The 17,792-nt window shown below is 58.0% G+C and overlaps 1 protein-coding gene across 2 annotated transcripts in view; it reads right to left on the reverse strand.

The window, feature by feature from the left end:
- The window catches only part of FAM222A (family with sequence similarity 222 member A), a 55,294-nt gene extending 37,739 nt beyond the window's left edge, over positions 1 to 17,555 (reverse strand). The window contains exon 1 of one of the 2 annotated variants that reach the window (XM_036823944.1): positions 17,427 to 17,555. The gene's annotated coding sequence lies outside the window, so the exon portion shown is untranslated. The remainder of the gene's footprint in view (positions 1 to 17,426) is intronic. The other variant, XM_036823945.1, reaches the window with a different exon arrangement.
- Between the last annotated feature and the right edge of the window lie 237 nt (positions 17,556 to 17,792).

The raw sequence follows: 17,792 nt of genomic DNA on the forward strand, positions 1-17,792 counted from the left end.
GGGCCCCAGTGTGCGACCAAGTCCCCAGCTCTGGGCAGCTGGATGATGGCCAAATTTTTCGTGATCAGACTTGTCATTTCCAAACACTTAGAAATATTACTTTTGTCATGGGGGAGGAAAAAGAACTTTCTCCCTACTTCTTGTACCCCACTGGCCCCCGGCTTCTGCTCTCAGAGCCAGGAGCTATGCCCCCTCCACACACAGCCACCAAAGCGGCGCCCACCTACCCCCAAGGGGCGGGGCAGGGCAGGGGTTTGAACCTCTGAGGGTGGAACTCCGTGGCTCTCAACCACCTCGTACTGAATGTCGTCCCACCTTGACCCTCTCCACAGCCCCCTGGGAGGAGGCTGGGTCCAGAAAGACTGCCTGGCTTGCCCAGGGGTGCACAGCCGGGAGGCGGCCGAGCCTGGGGCCTCACAGACCCAGCTCTAGTCTTCCCACTCTGAGGCCAGGCACAAAGCAGATGCTCAATAAATCCACACTGAACAGAGGATACACTGGGGCCTTTCTTTCCCTTCTTTCGTCCAGACCACTCCTTGCATGCCCGGGGCTCACAGCTCTCCTCTCCGGTCATCTGCCCTGGCCCCTGGGGTCTCTCCCCTCCTTGTTTCACTGCACAGTTTACCACTTCAATCCAACAAACCCCTCTGCACGTCTGGAACACCCGGGCCCCCAGAGAACCGAGCGGGTGTTTGTCAAAGCAGGTGGGTGAGTGGCACATCGGATGGGAGGCCACGCGAGCCCCATCCCAAGCTGTGTCCTGGAGGCGCGAGGGCTGGGAATCCTCTGGAAGAGGGGGAGGGCCGCTTCCTCACAGGTCTGAGCAAGGGGCTGCTTCAGCTGGCAGCAACCACATGCTGGAGCCACGTCCCAGCCTTGAGCCCATCCTGAGAGGTGCGGGCACAGCCATGCCCCCCATGCTCCCGGGGGACAGAGGACAAGGGTTTGTCTGAGGCCAGCTGGTGGGGTGGGGGCATGAAGCTGGGTCTGCTGGACTCTTAGGCCTGTGGCAGGGCCATGCCAAGGGAGGGCTGGGATTCCAAGTGGGCACCCAATGTCCCACCAGCCACCCCTGGGGTGGGCACTGGGTCACCACCCTCAGGGGGCCACCATGGCCCTGAGTGGTGGGCGTGACTGTAGACCGAGGCTGATGCCAAATAACCTGAGGCCAATGAAGTTAACCCTCTACCACCACCACCAGGACAGCGTCCTGCTGGTCCTCACCGTCCAGACCTGCTAGACACTGCCCCCTTCACCCCTGACCAGTGGCATCCAGGAAGGGCCAAACAGCACCGCGGCTAAAGCGCAAACCCAGAACTGCTGTGTTTGAACCCCAGCCCTGCCACTTACCAGTGGGACTCTCTTGAGTCTGAGTTCCTTGGGTCCTCAGTTTCTCCATCTGAAAAATGGGGCTAGAAACCTCCCCTCCCTCACCCAGTTGTGGTGAGGACTAAGCCGGGTGATCAAGTACTGTCACTCGATCGGGGACAGAGGCTACTCTGTTGCCCTCTTAGCAACTTCAAATCCACTGCCCACTAGGTGCCCACCGTGCTGGTGATGTCCACCCTCAGCTTTCACCGTCATGGACCGGAGACGAACGCAAGGGGCTTGCAGAGGTGAAGGGATTTGTCTGTGGTCCTGCAGGGCAGGGGGAGGGGGCTGGGGAGGCATCCTCAGCCCTGGCCTGGGGACCCTTGAGCCCCAAGATCTTAAGCCCCAAGTCCTTCCAGCACAGTTTCTCCTTCAACTCCCAGGGACAAGCCCCAGAGATGCCCAGGTGGGGGTGGGAGCGAGGGGATGGCTCCATTCACAGAGACTTGCCTGAGCACCGGCTGTGCGCCAGGCTGTGGGGACCTGAAGAAGAATCAGACACAGCAGGGAGGATCCGGCGCATGCCCAGCAATCCCACCCCCGGGTCAGACGGAGCTTCGCGGGAGCCCAGAGAAGAGGGCTCATCCCCAGGATGAGCGGCTTCCCGGCAGAGAGGGCCCCTGAGCCCCTTGACTGCGTGCTCCAGGGGCAAGGGCAGCACCTGGCTCGGAGCCCAAAGGCCCCCAACAGGGGCTTCTCTGACGAGCCAGGCCTTGGAGGGCCAACTAAACGGTGTGGGGCTGGGAGGGACCCCTCCCCGTGGGCAGGTGCCAGAGGTAGTACTTTGCAGTCATTCACCTACCAAATCTCCTAACCTCCCTGCGGAAGGGACCATTATTATCCCAGTCTTCCAGGAGGAGAAACTGAGGCACAGAGAGGGCCAAGTCACTTGCCCAAAGCCATCCAGTGAGGGACTGACGGATCAGGGATCTGAACTCATCTCCACGTGGCTCTGCGATCCTGACCACCACACCCACACAGCCCTCGGAACGAGACAGTGCGCCGGGAAGGGGTGGGCAAGGACTCCAGGGCTGATCACTCTAGGTTCAAATCCCAGCTCTTCCTCTCCAGCTGTACAGCCTTGGGCAGGTCAACTAACCTCTGCGTGCTTCAGCTTCCCCATCTGAAGAAAGGGGTTCAGATCAGTGAGGCTGAATTTTGGCATACGATGAATTTCATGCGTTTATTAAATTGGAAAAGAAAAGAAAAAAGTGAAGAACGTGAAAGCCGGTGGACTTAAGACAGTGCCCAGCCAGGTGTGGGGACAGTCAGGTCGCTGGGCCTAGGGCACATTTTGGCCCTGGGCCGTGGGCTCAGCCTGGCCCGGCCCAGCCCTGCCAGGTGGGTGCCAGGCCTGGGGAGGGGTGGCAGCGGTGTCTCCCAGCCTCGCCAGGGCATGCGCCAGCACGTGCGTGTGCGCGGCTGTGTGTGTTGCTGCAGCAGTTTCTATGCAAACATGTTAATTTGTTTTCATTTTGTGTTTTTTTTTCTCTCGCAGGATAATTGGGTGAGTTTGAAGTCTTGGCGAGGCTGCTGATTATAGCTATTTGGGTGGTGCCCTCGTGGGGCTCGGGCCCTGCCTCCTGCCTCTGGCAGTGAAGGCGGTGGCTGCGGGTGCCTTCAGGGGTGCGTGGAGCTGCCGCTGGGTTCTGGGGACTGTTGTTGGCCGGGGATGGGGATGGGGAAGGCAAGACATCCTGGGAGCCCCATCATTCCCGCCACCCAGATAACACCACATCAGTGAAGGGTACAAATCCTGCCCACAAACATCTTTTCTGTGCTCTGTTTGTTGAAGTAAAAAGAAATTGTGACATGGCTGCCAATATTGAAAAGAAAAGAACTAAAATTCCATCTAAAATTCTCATTGTCTGGTTTCTCTTGAAAACAAACTAAAGCTGGCAGCTCTGGAGCCCACGTTCCCACGAGGCCCAGTGGCAGCTGGCTTTGTTCATTGTGTCACCTGGTTGGCCCCTGTGGGCACCTGAATTTTCCACCCGGGAGTAGGGCACAGGCTTTGGGGTCGGATGGTCCAAGGCTCCAACAGAGGCTCCACCCGCAGAAGCTGTGTGACCTCAGCCGGCATCTGCCTTCCCGAGCCTCCTGTCTCATCCGTAAACCCCTGCCTCGCCCTGGGAGGATTAAACCGAGATGGCCGAGCTTTCAGGAGCATAGTAAGGGCTTGGAAGTGTTCGCTCCCTTGGGTGGAGGAGGGAGAGCTGGGGTGGGACCTGCCTGCTCCTTGGATGTCCTGCACTTGACCCCATCCCCAGACATGCAGCCTTGTCACTGATCTGTTTGTATCTGTTTCTTCCACTAGGCTAGGCAGGGACCTGGTCCTGATGGCCAGGGCTGCATCTTTGTTTAGACTTCACTGAAAGCCTACCACACGCCACACTGTGGACGGAGAGTTTGGAGAAAGAGGCTTGGGGCTGTGGCACTGGTGAGCAGGGTATAGGCCCAGAGGAGGGACTTGGAGCCCTTTAGGGAAGAGGAGAGTTGGAGTCACCCCTGAAGAGAAGGCATGAGTGTGCCCGCATGAGCGTGGGGCGGGGAAGGCACTCCGGGTGGGAGCCCCGGCCTGAGCAAAGGCACAGAGCAGGGAACGACCTGGTGGGTGCAGGCTGGTCCCGGGTCGCTGGACTATGCCATGGGAAGCCTAGTGGCCTTTGGGGGCTTCCTGTGGGTGGTTCTGGGCCTCCCACAGGGCTGAGCTCACAGACGGGACTTGGTCAGTGGCTGCAGGCCAGGTGGGGGTCAGAAAAACACTAAGAGCTGGGCTTTCTGGGAAGCTACCTTCCCTGTGTTCCTGGGCTCCTTAGGGCCCTGGGACCCCTGACAAGCCACTTCAGCTATCTGAGACTCAGTCTGCTTACCTGCAAAATGGGGCTACGGCAGGGACCCAGTGAGCCAATCCCTGCCATGTGCTTGTGCTCCTAAGAGTTACCCTCACATCCCTGCCACCCACCCACTGCCTTGTCCTCTCACCTCTCCCAGGAGGTGGCAGGGGTGCCGGGAAACCCCAGGCCACGTTTGTGCAGCCTGAGTACGTGCAGGCACTGAGCTCGGCACATTACTTGCCCCCTGGCCCAGCATCCCTGGTGCTCCCAGGGGTGGATTCTATTTCATTCTCATTTTTAAGCCAAGGGGATCGAAGCTCAGAGAAGGTTTAATGGGTAGGGCAGCCCTCAACAGGTCCCGGGCTCGGTCTCCACTAAAGCTGCAGCTGCTAGCCCAGAGCCTGGCCAGGATGGAGGGATGGAATGGACGCCTGGTACCCTGTTGCCCAGGCAACAGAGCCAGCCAGCAGCCCTCCTCAGGCCACCCCGGCAACTGAGGCGGCACCTCAAATTGCAAGCTCTGGGTCCAGGCCCAAAAGGCAACTCCATGGGAAGAAAAGGCTTTGAAGTCGGCCAAATCCTGGCCCCAGGACCAGCTGTGTGACTATGACAAGTGGCCTGTCCTGAGCCTCAGTGTCTTCACCTGTAAGTGGGACTATTGCCCTTGACCTGCAGGGTTGGTGGAGTGTCTGGCCCAGTGCTGGCACACAGTAGGCCCACGGCAAACCAGGTTAATGGCTGCCCTTGGCTCCTCTAGCAGCTGGGGCCCCCAGAAAACAAGAGGCAGGCAAATAATGGTGGAAGGAGGTGTCAGGGAGAAGATGACAGGCTCCCTGGCCAGTCCCTTGGGGATGGCGGCAGGCCTCTGTGGAGGACTCAGGCCTCCCCGGTCACACAGGGTGGCAGCTGGCAGCACCCCCTCCCCCACTGAGCACCACACAAAGGGGCCTCTATTCCTGCTCTGAGCATTTGTCCCTGGCCGGCTGGGCTGCACCGCCTCTCCCCACTCCACTGGCTGCCCCGCCTGGCCCAAGCCTGCCCAAGCCTACACAAAGGCCGGTGTGTCCCTGCCGAGCCAGCCTGGCCTCAGAAGACCCCATCCACAGAGAGCTAGAGAGCTCAAAAGGGTCCTGGGGAGGGTCCGTAGAGTTGGCCAGGCCTCACATCCAGGCCACTGATGGGGAGGCGGCTGGAAAGGCATAAGAAGGGCTTTGGAGTGGCTGAACCTGAATCTGGCTCCAGCTTCCCCACCTCCTAGCTCTGCAGCCCTAGGGCAGTTTGGACCTCAGTTTTCTCATCTGTACAATGGAGGCAATGATGACAACCTGCCCAACTTTCTGGGCAGTGGAGGGTTTGGTTAGGTACGCGGGCCTGGCGTGTAGTTAGCACCCAGCACCTCCGAGGCAGATTAGAGGCAACTGGGGGAGGGGGCGGCAGGCAGCATCCCCCTGTAGACCACTCCCCTCACTACCTCCATCCAGCAAGGTCCACGTGTGTTGGTGCTGTCCCTCAGGCCTGGGCCTGAGCCCCTTACTGCCCCTGGCCCATCTGCAGGCAGTGGGATGACAGCAGCTACTGTTTATGAAAACACCCACTGTGTGCTGGGACTTTTAGCTCCATCATCTCCTTCTGACCCTACAGCTACCCTGGGAGGGCACAGCAGGATGGGCTCTGCAGTCCAGCAATCCTGGCTCCACTACTTCTGGCTGTGAGACTCTGGGCCTCGCACTCCCTGTTGCTACTAAGAAGAGCAGCCCGCCCTCAAAGGGTCCATGTAACAACTAAATGAGAAAAAGCCTACTTCATGCCTGCAGCCCAGAGCTTGGCCCCAGCCAGCTTGAAATCCTGACCTACTGGGCTATGACCCCCAACTCACAGGTGGGCAAACTGAGGCCCGGCTGGCAAGTGGCACAGGGCCTGGCATGCAGGGGGAGGGCAATAAACCTGATGGATCATTCTAGGAGATGGGATTCAAAGCCAAAGTCTGGTGGACACTGAGCCCCTCTTTTCTCCTTGAGGATTTTGCAGACGTATTTTAGGCGGCTTTTTTTTTTTTTTTTTTTTTCTTGTTTCACAGTCATCCTCAGCCTGTGAAGGGTGTGGCTGGAGACCCGGGCCGGGCGCCTGACCCATCTCCCTGGCTGACCCCCAGGAGCCCTCACCCTGCCAACACAAAGTCCCCCTTTCTCCCTTCCATGGGCGCGGGGCGGCCAAGTGAACAGCAGAATCCCAAGTAATTAAGCCGGCGTGCACCATCCGGGTGCCCGGGAACACTGTGGAGTTTCCCTTTTATGTTTATAGCAATTGTATGAAAATGTGCAACACGGAGCGGCACCAGCTGACAAATGAGACGAAACAGACAGGATTCCAGGCCGGCTTTTTTCCGGCCCTGATTGGCATTAATTGTGAGCGTTTACAAAGCACAACTCGGCGCCTGACATTTGCTTCAAGCGAACGTTTCCTTCTAATAGTTTTAATGATTACAACGGGAGCTGGTGATCACTGCCAGGTGGGGAATGGGCTGCCTGGTGTCTGGCCTGGGCTCCTGCCAGGGGCCTGGCTGGCCTGTGCTTGCCCGGGTCCCAAGGGTCCCCTTTCCCCCGCTACCTGTTGCAGGAGGGCTGCCCCAAGTACCGGGCCTCAGGCACCAGGACCCCAGCATGAGGCCTGGAGCTGCCAGTTTATGAAGTTGATGGGGAAACCCACTGGCACAGGGATCCTGGTGCAGACCTGGGGGAGCTGGAGGGCAGGGGAGGAGGGAGGAGCAGCACACTTGGCTGGCCTGGCTCTGAGGCTGGAGGGGCTGAGTTTCCTCAGTCTACAAGGGACTAGGAAGGACCCCACAAACGCTGCCTGCTGTTTCCTTGCCGTGTGACCTGGGCTGAATCCCTTCCCCACTCTGGGCCTAACCTTCCTCACCTACAATGTGAGGGTCAGGAATATGGTCAGACCAGAGTTCCGGTCCCAACTCGGGCCTCTTTCCAGCTGCATGACCTTGGGAGAGGCCCTGGCTCTCTCTGGGCCTCAGTTTTCCCCATCAGTAGAATGGAAGTCATAATCCCCACAGTTTGCAGAGTGGTTTCTAGACTCCAATAGAAAGGGTGTAAAAACCCTGAGTTTCTGGCTGGCCTGGAGCCTGTGTCTCATTCCCTCCCCAGAGAGTCCTCCAAATACTTCACTCACTCATGCATGCATTCATTCACTGACTTATTCATGCAATAAACATCGAATGTCCTGATTAGGAACCTGGGAAGACATCAGTGAACAAAGACCTTCACTTGGGGAAGAGATATGACAGATAACAGAGGCTTTTCACATGCAGTTTCGCATCCACTTCTTATCCCCATTTTACAGAGGAAAAAACTGAGGCATGGAGGGGAAAAAACAACAGTCTGACATCCCCCAGCTGGGATGAGGTGGTGTGGCAACAGAACCCCCGCAGGCTGCCGCAGAGGTGAGTGCTCTCAGATGACCAGCCCACTCAGCCCTTCCTGAGGTCCCAAGGAGCGCTGACCCCATGGACAGGGCTCATCTGCCCAGCCGGGCTGGGCACCATGCCAGGTGGCCAGGACCAATGGGAAGAGCGGAGTCTGTGAGGCCTGGGCAGCCTGGGGGAAATGAATTCCTGGGGCTGCATTTCCTGGGCTAGAAATGGAAGAAGAGGCGCCTCGTCCGGGAGCCCCACTCATGCCCACATTTGCATCGACACTGCACAGTGCCCATTCCATGCCAAGAAAGAACAGCAGATACTTGGACAGCTCCATGGCACGTGCAAAGGCCCGGAGCCCAGAGAAAACCCAGTGGGTTCAGGAACTTCTGGCAGTTTGCTGAGGCCAAAAAAGCCTCCTCTCAGCAGTCAGGCCCCATGGGGCCTGCTCACCCCTGCCCCACCTAGCCCCCTGACTTTGCCGGGCCCACACTAAAGGAAGCCCCCATGGTGGATCCCAGCTCCATGCTTGGCTCCAGCCAGAAAAACCCTGGCAAATGTTTCTTTTGGAGTCAGTTTGGGGGATGGGGCAGGGAGAAACGTTTTTTCTTTTTTATGGGAATTTTTTTTTTCCCTTTTGCATATGGTGGCACAGATGGGCCCATGATCCATAAAAACTGTTTGCAATTAAACTCCCACTTTGCATGGCTGGATTTGTCAGTTGTGTGAGCCACAAGCACGGGGCTCCACACTGACGGGGAGATGGGACTTGGGGCAGGACGGGCGGAGGCCCACGAACCTGCTCTGGGCTTGTGGCCCAAGATGATGGTGTGCTGAGACAGCCATGCCAGCTCCCTCTCTGGGCATCCCCCAGCCCTCGCCAGGAGTCGGAGTGTGGCCAGGCAGCTGGGGTGGGGCTTGGCAGGGCTCCCCTGCCCAGCGGAGACTTGGCCAGTGCTGGGTGCCCCGGCTGTGTGGGTAATGAGGGTGGAGATGGGGGAGGTAATCACCACTCAGCCCCTGCCAGAGACTGGGGCTGGGACCCAGGACAGGCAGGAGGGTGGTCGGGCAGCACGAGCCATAATGGGGGTCTAGTGGGCAGAGTGCAACGCCAGGTTCAAGGCTGAGGAGCCAGAACCTCTGGCCCAGTTGGCAGAAAGGATAACAGGTGGTGCCAGGAAGAGCTGCCAAGGGCCAGAACTGGCTCCTTCCTCATCCCCAGGGGAACTGGCAAAGCCTCTTTGTACCTCTTGGAAGCAGGTAGGGAAATCGAGGCAGTCACTAAGAATATCTCAAGGGCCTGGGCTTCCCCTTGCCACAGCAAGGGACCCTCTGCATTTGGAGCCATCTCCAAGGGCTTCCAAAGTGGAGGTGAGCGGCCTGCACCCCTTCCACTAGTCCTGGCCTCAAAATGCCACCCCAGCCGCCGCGCTGGCATGCCTGCTTAATTTGGGTTAATAAATGCATCATTTGGCTTTAGGAAATCCCGCCTTCACTAATAATTGTTCCCCAATGAAAAGAAATAAGGCCCCGATACCCCCTTTCGCCCCACCCCCTCCAAGCTGGGAAAGAAAAGTCATAAAAATAGCTTGTTATCTCACCTATTGAGGCCCCGACTGGATGTTACTGCTAATTGGGTATAACATCCTTGTCTTGTTCTCTTAGAAGCTAAATCAAGAAAGCGCCACTGCTGTGAACTAATTATATCTCCGGCCTGCAGCCTGCAGCTTGTCTCTCCCTTTATTGAGTTAAAAAATGGTCACGAACCTTCATCTTTTATCCCCACCAAGCGCTGGGTCCAGGCTGCCTGCCACGCCTGGTGGTGAGGAGAGCGGACAGCCCTGTGGGAAGGTCTAGGAGGGCTTTGGGGACACGCAGCAGGGTTGGGGAGGGCGGGAAGTCCCTGCCCCAGGTACCTGCCTGGTTCCCTCCCCCAGTCCTCACCCCCAGGCCTGGTGTTCAACTTTTCCTGGAGAGAGAGACTCTGGCCTCTCTCCTCCTTGCAGCTGGGCCCACGGGGACACCAGGAGCATTTCAGCCCGGCAGGCATTTTCATTCATTGATTCATTCAACTATTTCTTGGATGCCTACCTACTATGTGCCAGGCAAAGGTTCTAGGCTAAAGCCTCCAGTAGACCAGAGGTAGCCCCAAGCACCAGCTGACCTCACCCTGGGTTCATGGAGGCGCTGAATAAATACACTTAGACAGGATTGGATCATTCCTCTGCTCCAAGGTCTGCCATAGTTCCCTACTATGGGAGGGCAAAGTCTAAATGCCAAGACCACCACAGTCTCCTCCACAGCCCCGTCCCCTCCCACATTCCAGCCACATCCAGCCATACACTAGTCCCTCAACCTAAACACTCTTGCCTGTGGCCTCTGAGCTGCTTCTCATGCTGTTCCCTTCACCTAAAAGGACCCCCTTCCCTTTCCCAGAAGGCCCAGCTCTGTCTGCCAGAAGTCCACCAGCCTTTAAGGCCTTGGCCTTTAATGACACCTCCTCCAGGAAGGCTGCCCGGTCTGTCCCAGGCTGTGGACTTCAAGACCTGGATTTGAATGCCAGCTCAGCCACTCAGTAAGTATGTAACCCTGCTCTGCTTAATGGCTCTTAGCCTCAGTTTCCACATCTCTAAAATGGGTTAAGACTTCTTCCTAGGAGTGCTGAGAGGCACACTGCAGGTGCTCTGGGGAATGATGAATGAGAGGGTGCCCAGGAAGGACCTGGCTCTCAGGAAGAGCTCAATAAATGCTATTATTATTATCCAGACTGAAAGCATCTGCAATCTGCTGACAGCACTCCATGCTGAGCATGTGATGGGCTGTGCAACTCTGGGAGTTGGAGGAAGGTAACAGACTCTCACACCTCAACAGTCTTCATGGCTGAAGAACAACCCATATCCTCAGAGAAGATTCCCCAGAAATCCCTCGCTCTGGTACCCTGGTCCTCTGAACCGTACAGAGATGGGCTAAAGGGACCCCTGAGCTTATTGAGGCCAGGCAGGCAAGCAGGCTTCAGCACATAGGCCCCACTGATTGACTGGTGCCGCCTGCCCAGAGCCCTCCCTGGCAAGAACCCAAGGTCAGGGGAAGAACTCAGCGGGGGAAGAGGGCAGCAACTGACTGGCGATGTCTGCCAAGGGCACAGCAGTGTAAAGCAAGCCAGACCTGCCACGGATTTGCTATCCTTGACATCCTACAGAGGACACGGCTGAGGCCGGGCTAGAGTGGAGGGTGACTTGCTCAAGGTCGTGAGCTCATGAAAGCAACAGCTGGCCCAGAACTGGTCCCCTTAGCTCCTGCCCAAGGATCCTCCTGTGACAGCCCCACCCAGCCCAGCACCCTCACAGGCAGAGGACAGGCAAAACTTGTGTGGATAACAAAGGGGATTCTGTTGACCTGCCATGTGGCCCTGGGCTGAGCCTCAGTTTCACCATTTACACAACAGGGACAAAACCTTGCTGAGTCTCAGTTTCTCCATTTACACAACAGGGACAAAAACACCCTTCCCAGAACCACATGAGAATGTGGTTGCCAAAGCGGAAAGCTCTGTCTGGCACACAGCAGACACCAGCCGTGTCCTGTGATTCCCGTAATAGGTGAAGGTGTTTAGACAGAAGCTCCCAAAGCTAGCAATAGGAAGTGTCTCCTCCTCCAGGGAGCCCTCCCTGAATACTACAGCTGGAAGTAGTCATTTCCACCTCTGATTTCCTAGCGTGCTTTTGAAAGACTGGGGGCCCCAGAGGGCAGGGGCCATATCTGGCTTGTTCATTGCTGTCACCCCGCCTCTGGCACAGTGCCTGCACACTGTGAATTCCTATATTGTGGCGACCTACCCACTGTACTGTGATGGTGTGTCTAAAGCCTCACCACCTCTCAAGGCAACTGGGCTTGTTCATCTTTGCATCCCCAGCTCCTGGCAGGGAGCCTAGCACAGAGTGGTGAATCTCCCGGAATGAACGGATGAATAAAGAGCAAAAATAGCAGTTCCTGTTTACTGCCCGCTTGCTGTCAGTTCCTGCCAAGCCTCACAGCTGCTCTCCAAAGTGGACCTCTGACCCATCTGACAGATGAGGAGACTGAGGTCATGCAGATGCTGAGGGGCAAAGCCGAGCCCCCAGTTCAGGCCTGGGGACTGCAGGCCAGGAGGCTCTGCCACCTCTTCCTCTCCCAGTGCCAAGCTCAGGCCTGGACCCTGCGGGGCAGCTGCCCCTGCCTTGGCAGCGAATCCTGGAGCAGACAGCTGGTGGCTGGACCTCCCTCCTCCTCCTCCTCCTCCTCCTCCTCCTCGGCCCCCTGCCCCACAGACTCTAGGTCAGTAAGTTCTGAGTCATTAAGTCCCCATCCTCAGGAGCCTGTTCACAGCCAGCCTCGGCCTTACCCCCTGACCTCCCAGGCCTTTGTCCCCTGTGCCCTCTGCACAATGGCAGGGGCTCCCAGGGCCCCAAACAGCTGCTGTGGCCGGGATGCTGGTTTGTTGTGAGGCCAGGATGACTGGCTGGGTCCTGGGCCTGAGCCCACCTAGCTCTGAAAGGCTCAGTCAAGCTCCCCCAAGCACTCCGCACACTCAAGCTCATCCCACCCACAAGCCTGTGAGAAAACTGCTATTACGCCCTTGAACAGATGAGGCAAGTGAGGCCCAGAGAGGCAAAGTGACTTGTCTGAGGACACACAGCCAGCGAGAATGCAGTCAAGGTTCATCCCAGTCTGCAACGCCCAAGCCCCTACAGAGGCTGCCAGACTGACCTACGGGCACCCAGATCATATTGCACCCCTCCCTGCCAGACACCTTCACTGGCTTCTGGCTGCTCTTCCCCTGGACAAGTCAGGTACTTAGCGCAGCACTCCTAGCTTAACTGCACATCCTCCTAGCTTAACTCCCTTTTACCTCCGCCCGCTTATAAGCTCCCCCTGCCCCTCTCATCATGCCCCTAGGTTCTCAAGCTCCCTCCTAGTGACATCCCCATTCACTCCATACTGGGCAGATCCACCCAGTCCTCAGGGCCCAGAGCAAAAGCCTCCTCTGCAGGAAGCCCTCCACGACCAGTTGTAGTTTCCCCCTCCTCAGTGTCTCTCCTCCAGCCCTGCTCTGGCTCTGTCTGTAATTCGAGTCAGTTGCAGACTCATCTTACTCCCCATGGAGGCTGCAGGCCATCTGATTCCTTAGAGCTTTGCCACCCAGACAGTGGCCAGCAGGGTGCCCTCAACCCAGGCTGATGCCCGTTGTTTACCAAATGGAAACACAAAGGGGTGAGGGAGAGGGGAGCTGGAACCCATGCCTGCCCTTTCACCCTTCTCACTGCCCACGCTGCACCCCTATGTCTGGCCATCAACAGACCTCACACTTCTGCCCCTCCCTGGCTGTGTGACCTTGGGTAGTAATGTAATCTCTCTGTGCCCCTGTTTCCTCCCTGGTAAAATGGGGGTAGTAATAGCATCTGCATTTCTTAGGGCTATGACATAAACCCTGGGAGGTATCAGGCAGGAATGATTACTATTATTATGTCTGTCTACACCCTACTCCAGTGGCCAGCGCATGAATTTAGGGTCAGAGAGACTTAGGTCCCGACCGACCACTTATTAGGTGTATAATTCTGGGCAGGTGGCTCATCCCCAGGGCCTCTACTTTTCCCATCTCTAAAATGGTACTAACTCCGCCCCTAGGAATGCAACCCGCCCCCCCCCACCCCGGCCTTTTGTTCCACGCACGCAGTAGGCATTCAGATATTTCTCAACTAACAAACCAACCAACGGCCCAGGTGAAAGGAATCCCTCCCCCTTCCAGCCTCCTCCCTCACCCCACCCCTCCAGCCTCCAGAATCCCCCTCCCCACCCCCAGCCCGTGCAGACTAAAATAGTCATTAGGCAGATTTCAAAAGATGTCAGTAGCTTATAATTATAGTCGACATCCTTCTGAGATAAAAGTGATTACCTTGGATGCAAATCACTTAGCAACCAATCAGGGCGGTGGGCGGCGCCCGCAGAGGTGACCGGCCAGCGCGCAGCCCTCCTCCCGAAGCCCGCCCCGCACAGGCAGAGAAAGCGCACAATAGCTCTTGACACGCAAATGGGTTAACACAATAAAGGCGGCTCCGGCCGCTGCCGGGGCAGAGCAGCAATCCCCGGCCCGCGGGAGGTAATAAGGCGGCCCTTTTGTGTGCGCCCCCCCCCCCGTTCTCACCCCCGCCCCCGAGCCCAGAGGAATCTCCGCCTGATTGAATTACGGTCCATGAATATGAGCTGCTCCGCTAGCTTCCTCCGGTTGGAGAGGGACTGGAAGGCGGAGGGCGCAGAAGGGAGACTGGGCAGGGGGGCCCCTGGCCAGGCCCCAGGCCCCCAAGGGCTCACATGGGAGCCACGTGTGCTCACCACGTGGGGTGCTCTGGGAAGGTGGGTGGGAGACACAGCACAGGCAGCTGGAAGGGTGGGGGGTCCCTGACCTGCCCTAGGGTCTTTGATCTTTGGCTCCAAGAGGGACTGGGAGAGCCATTCAAGGCCCAGTTCTGAGGATAAGGCTACCAGTGGCCATGAGAATGTGCATTTATGGAGGGCTTATGGTATGCCATCGCCTGTGCTCAGCCCTCACTGAATCCCTAACATGAGGCTGGGCAGTGGATGCTATTATCTGCTCCTTCTCACAGATGAGGAAACTGAGGCTCAGAGAGGCAAAGCTACTCACCCAAGGTCACACAGCCAACAAGGTGGACCCACTCCACAGCCTGGCTCTTAATCACGAGCCACTGGGCGTTAAGAAACCCGGCCCAGTGCAGCCCCGGTCCAGAGCAACTGTGAAGCTCAGAAGGGATAGGGGGTGGGTGAGCTTATATGGAATTAGACCTGTGATAAGGATTACTGCGGGTGGAAGGTAGGGAGCTAACCTTGAGAGAGGAGACTGCTCAGAGATTTGAGAAGGTTTCCACCCACCCCCGCCCCGGACTGGAAGGGATGTCCAGGGTCTCCGTCACTGTCAAGGGAGCCCTCACCGGATCCTCTCCCTGCTTAAATCTCTCCCATCACCTCAGCCTCCAGGACACACCCACCCCAGGGCCACCTCTTCCCCTCAACAGCACACTCCAGCACTCAGGCTTGCTACATGGCCACTCCCAATGCCCAGAACACTTTTCCACTCCCCTGCCTGGCAGGTCTCTATTTGTCCTTTCTGAGACTCACATGGTACCCCTGCTAATAGGGCCCTTCCTGACCCTCAGGCTGGGTTGGGAGCCAAAGTTGTCATTGCCCCATCAACATCCTTGATTTCCCCACCAGCTGAGTGCCAACCAAGAGGGTCCCCAGAATGGCTGAGGGCAGACTCACACCCCTCCCCCAGGTAAGCCCAGAGGGGCAGGTGACAAGGAGCCTAGGGCTGGCTCTCTTGACCCTTCCTGGCAGGCAGGTTTCATGCCATACCTTTCTTACCCCAGTACTGGAGAAAGGGGTGCTGGGGGTGAGGGGAACAGGCTGCCCACAAGGCCAGGACAGAAGTTGCTACTCTGCTCAACACTGTCCTGTAGGTAATGGGGAAGCAGGATTCAAACCCGGGTTTCAGTGTGGGAAGGCATCACAGTGCCTCCATAGCAGATAGCCCCTGAGTCTTCCAGGGACCCTTGTCTAACACGTGGGGGTGCCTCCCTCCACCCATGGAAGGGCGTGGGAAGACCTGGGGACTCAGGAGCCAAGGCAGTTCAGAGCTGAACCTCTGCAGCTGCCTGGCTGAGCACCTGTAGCCTGTTGCTTCCTCTGTTTGAGCCTCAGTTTCCTCATCTGTAAAATGGGCCACAGCACATAAGCTACTCCAAAGAGTAACTGAGATCCTATAAAATGCCTGGCACGTAGGGAGACGCCGGGTAAGCTGGCACTCCCTCCTGCTTGTCGCCTGGTGCTATTGCCAAGCCCAGGGAAGGGAACAGAAGGAATTGCCCAATTCTGACAGCCTCTCCCTCCGCCTTGGCTGTGGAAGTGTAAATACTCCACGGAGGACCTCCGACTGCCTGTGTTTGTGGATCTCTGGCGCACACTCTGAGTTTGTTTCTAAACTGGGAAGCTTCTAGAGGCAGCGCAAACAGCCCTTCTACCCACCTCTCCCGCTTCTACCCCCATCTGCCGTTGCTCTGTCCTTGGAAGCCTGTGTGTTTAACGACACCATTTCAGCTGGAAATATCATCTCCCTGCCAAGCCCCCCAAAGCAGCTCCACTGATACTTATCGACCTGTTAAATCTAGCTAGAGAGCCTGGTAGGAGAACGGGGGGGAAGAAAAAGCTCACTACGTAGAGACTGGGGCCTGGCTTCTCATGATGACCCCCACGCACTCCCCTCTGCTGTCACCCCACCCCGCACCGCTTAAGCAATGACACAGTTCTCTAACCTTTTCCTAGAAATGTGATCACAGCAGTTTCACCCACATCCGACACCAGCAGCAACTGCTGGAAGGAATTTAGAAGAGGAATCAAAGAGCCAGCAGCAGAACGCTGCTCTGGGCCTTCACACGGAACAGGGGCAGGGCTGGGGTGTGGCGGGGAAGAGAGGGCTGCTGCCTGACCCCCATCAAAGCTGGCCCCTGGCAGGGGCACGCTTATTCAGACCTTGGCACTGATGGGCCTGACTTACCCTCCATTCACTTAATGAGCACCACACTGTGCTTGTCAGATCACCTTAAACACCAAGAGGAGAGTGGGGCAGTCAGGAGTTCAGGCTTGGCCAAGGCCCTGCCATCTTGGGGTCGAGCAGCAGGGGGAACCCCGGGACTGGAGGGGCAGCAAGCAGCAGCTCCCCTGCACCTTCCCGGGCTGGGGGTGGGTCACCCCCGTTTCCCTGAGCAGAAGTAGCCTGCTTTAAGGCTGGGGGTCCACCTCACTCTGGGGACCCTGGGAACTTCAGCCTGCTGGTTGGGGTCCAGGGAGCTCTCCTCTGTAGCATCCCCTTCTGAAAGCACAAAGTTGCTCTGCTTGGGAGTCCTGCGCCCCCAGGCACTGCCAGGCTATATGGGCAAAGCTAAACACCTGTCTTTGGGGGAGGGGCATCAGCAGGGACAGCTGGCACTCCCTCCCTCCCCCACCCCATCGGGGCGCTGGGGATTTAGGTCAGAGGACTGCAGTTGGAGGTGGGGGAAGTCTGCTTTCACCCCTCCACTACCCAAAGGCATCCAGCCTCGTCCCAGGTTACCACGACCCCGCCCCCTCCGGCCTTGGGTCAGGACAAGTCGCGTCGCCACGGCAACCGCAGCGACGTCAGAGGACTGGCAATGACGTCACGCCGTGACCCCAGCGGGGAACTCTTCGTCCCTGCGAGCTCTTTGTAGGAACGCGGCAGTAAGGTGAACCCTGCTACAGTCCAGCCTCAGAGGGCACAATCCTCAACGCAGCCACCTGCATGGTCGGGACACTACGTCCCCCTCTGAGCTAATGTCCCTTGAAGATTTCAGAGGCTACTCGGGAGAAGCCCAAGGTGTCCCATCCTGGGTGCTCCCCCAACCCCTCTAAGACGCGAGAGCTCCCGGGGAATTTTCGGATGATTGAGCTGCTACCTTTGTCTGTTGGCTTTAGGGGTGGGGTGACCTTTCCTCTCCGGCATACGCCCCACCCAGGGCTCTGCCGGAGTCCTCACAACGAGCCCCCCGTGTCCACTCCGGCCGACAGGCCGGTCTAGACAAGTTGTGCGCGGGGGGAAAGGGGTAGACAAGGGCCACTGCTGCTTCAGGATCCCCAAAAGCCCAGGGCCTCTTTATTTCCAATCTGGCTGCCCCGACGCCAGAGGGTGCCCCCAGCTTCACCCCGGAACCCCGCCCCGCGGAACTCACCTAATCAGCCAGGCCGTCGAAGGGCACCAGGTCTCAGCGGCTACGACTCTCCGCTCGCCGGGTCGCAGCCATGCAGAGGTGGCAGAGGCGGCAGAGGCTGCCTGAGGAAGCCCCCTTTGGGGGCCGATGCCTCTCTCCGGGTGGGAAGAGACGCTGTTGGTGTGGTCTATCCAGGCGCCGGCCCACGCCGTCCGAAGTCGGGGGTTGGGGTTCTCTCGGCTCAGCGGGGGTCGTGCCCGCCCGGGACCCGGGCCGCGCGGGCGCTCAGGCGGCGCATCCTCGCCGGGGGCCTGTGCTCACAGCGTCCGGCGGGCGGCGCTGCGCCTCCCCTCGGGGTCCTGCTCGGGGCTGCAGCTCCCCGGGGCG

This window comes from Balaenoptera musculus, chromosome 14 (assembly GCF_009873245.2).
Source record: "Balaenoptera musculus isolate JJ_BM4_2016_0621 chromosome 14, mBalMus1.pri.v3, whole genome shotgun sequence".
NCBI lineage: Eukaryota > Metazoa > Chordata > Mammalia > Artiodactyla > Balaenopteridae > Balaenoptera > Balaenoptera musculus.